Below are 3,015 nucleotides of genomic sequence, written 5' to 3' on the forward strand. Positions count from 1 at the left end.
GGGGGCGGGAGGAGAAGGGGACGACAGAGAATGAGATGGCTGGATGGCATCACCGACTCTGTGGACCTGAGTTTGAGTGTACTCTGGGAGTTGGTGATGGACAGGGAGGCCTGGCGTGCTGTGATTCATGGGGTCGCGGAGAGTCGGACACGACTGAGCGACTGAACTGAACTGAACTGAATAATAATTTTACTTGTTTAATTGTGTATTTAATGAAATAGTTTATTATTAGGCAATTATGTTTCATAATCCTTCTTTTTTATATTCTTTTACTTTTTTTCCAAAGACGGAATAACTTTGATTGTAGAAGTCTTAGATTGTAGCATGATGTAAGATAAATTGGAAACTCACATCAGGGAGCACTTACAAAATATGGTTAAATGAATTAGGTTCAATTATTTTTAAAAGAATTTACAGTTGGGCGACACAGTGCTTCTCAATCAATTTTCCACATTAAAAATGGAAAAACTCAATCATTTACTCAACTGAAATAAGCTTCAATTATACTAGAGCTTGCCTTGAGGGAATACAATAAATAGTCACCCATTTGAAAATAGGGCACAGTGTTTACATTTCATAAAATATTTTATTATTTATTATATTTTTAGAGTATAATTGCTTTATAATGTTGTGTTAGTTTTTCCTTTACAGCAAATGATATTTGTTTTTCCCTTTCTGCCTTACTTCACTGTATATGACAGACTCTAGGTCCATCCACATCTCTACAAATAAAAGCTTAATCAAATATGTTACTATAAGTTTCTTCATCATCATCATTGCTATAGCTCTTGTTTTATTGTAGTTCATTAAAAATAAAATAAAGGCTCTGTTAATCCTTAAGAACATTTTATTTTATTCATCCGTTTCTCCATACATGATCATTGTAATATACATTTTTAAAATTTTAATTGGAGGCTAATTACATTATTGTATTGGTTTTGCCATACACTGATGTGAATCTGCCCCAGGTGTGCATGTGTTTCCCATCGTGAACCCCCCTCACACCTCCCTCCCCATCCCACCCCTCTGGGTCATCCCAGTGCACCAGCCCAGAGCATCCTGTATCATGCATCGAACCTGGACTGGCGAATCGTTTCACATATGATAATATACATGTTTCAATGCCATTCTCCCAAATCATCCCACCCTCGCCCTCTCCCACAGAGTCCAAAATATACTTTTGAAGAAGTGTCCAGGAAAAGAATGTTGGAGATATTATATGAGGAACTCACTAAACCTGTAAACATCTGAATAATAAATCTAACTCACTGCAAATGATTACTATGACATCATGATACAGATTCTATTCATGAATGTTTTCTACTGTCCAGAATTTTCCTCAAACCAAATTTGACAACTTTATTTTGAAGACTATAGGTCACCTGATGCGAAGAACTGACTCATTTGAAAAGACCCTGATGCTGGGAAAGAATGAAGGTGGGAGAAGAAGGGGATGACAGAGGTTGAGATGGTTGGATGGCATCACCTACTCAATGGACATGAGTTTGAGTAAACTTCAGGAGTTGGTGATGGACAGGGAGGCCTGGCGTGCTGCTGTCCATGAGATCGCAAAGAGTCGGACACGACTGAACAACTGAACTGAACTGATAGATCAGGGGATTCAGCATGGGCACAACGATGGTATAAAACACAGAGGACACTTTCCTTTGGTCCATGGAGCTCACAGATGATGGCTGCAGGTACATGAATGCTGAAGATCCACAGATAATAGCAACACCTTAGATGTGGAAACTGCAGATGCTGAGGGCTTTAGACCTGCCCTTGTTGAAGCAGATTTGGAGGATGCTGGAGTGGATAAAAACATAGAAGGCAAGAATAGTTAAGGCAGGAGTCAGGAGGTTAAATGAACTTAAGGATATAACCAATAATTCAGTGACATAGATGCTGGAACAGGATAGCTCCAAGAGTGAGAACAGATCACAGAAATAATGGTTAACCACATTGTTCTTGCAGAAAAAGAGTCTCAACATAAATCCTCTATGGATTGTGGTTGCAATGATGGCCAAAATATAAACTCCCACTGTGAGGAGGAAGCAGATGTGATAAGACATGATGACTTCGTAAAGCAAGGGGTTACAGATGGCAGCATAGCGGTCATATGGCCATTGCCACCAACATGTGACACTCTGCAATAATAAAAACAATGAGGAAATACAACTGAGTCATGCATTCAGGATAGGAGATGATGTTCTGCTTTATCACAAAGTTCATGAGCATTTTGAGGGTGACAGCAGTAGAATGACAGAGGTTAATATAGGATAAATTGGTGAGGAAATAGTACATGGGGGTGTGCAGGTGAGAACTGAGCCCTATCAGTGTGATCATGCCCAGGTTCCCCACCAGCGTGACAACATAGATTCCTAGGAAGAGAAGGAAAAGCGGCAGCTGGAGTTGTGACTGTTCTGTGAGCCCAGCGAGGATGAACTCAGTCACTGAGGAGTGATTTCCTGCAGCCATTTCTCTCTGGGTAGTTTCTGAAGGAGAGAGTAAGGGACAGTTTTTGGACTCATGACTTTGTTTTGTCCCATTTATTAATGGTATATCATATAGAAAATTAATCATTTGAATATTCTCTTGGTTTCTGTGAATAAGTTTAACTCTGGATAAGTTTACATAAGCAGTATTTTCTTAATTAAATGTTTTTACATCTTTATATTAAAGGTATTAAATTATCTAATTTAAAAGTATTTCAGCCTTCTGGTTGATTACCAGTATAAAAATTTGAGTGGTTACCCCTTAGTTTGAACATTCACTTATCTTTAAATGTTTTTTTCTGAAGTGTGGTTTGCAGACTTGAAAACTTAGACCTATTAAAAATGACAGAAGCTGAACGAGCATCAGCCTAGAGAAGGAAATTCCATATAAGTGCAGAATCTTTTATTCACCCACAACTGATTTCTGCCAGAGGTAAAAAGAGACAAATTATTACTAGATTTGAAAATTATTTTTATGAGAATCAAAAATTTGGGTTTATACATAAAATCATCAGATTTG

At 38.1% G+C, this 3,015-nt stretch overlaps 1 pseudogene; it reads right to left on the reverse strand.

Moving 5' to 3' along the window:
- Window positions 1-1,307: 1,307 nt before the first annotated feature.
- Window positions 1,308-2,478, reverse strand: LOC129548510 (olfactory receptor 8G2-like; annotated as a pseudogene).
- Between the last annotated feature and the right edge of the window lie 537 nt (window positions 2,479-3,015).

Source organism: Moschus berezovskii, chromosome 25 (assembly GCF_049115385.1).
Source record: "Moschus berezovskii isolate FMDL1 chromosome 25, NW_MosBer_1.0, whole genome shotgun sequence".
Classification (NCBI taxonomy): domain Eukaryota; kingdom Metazoa; phylum Chordata; class Mammalia; order Artiodactyla; family Moschidae; genus Moschus; species Moschus berezovskii.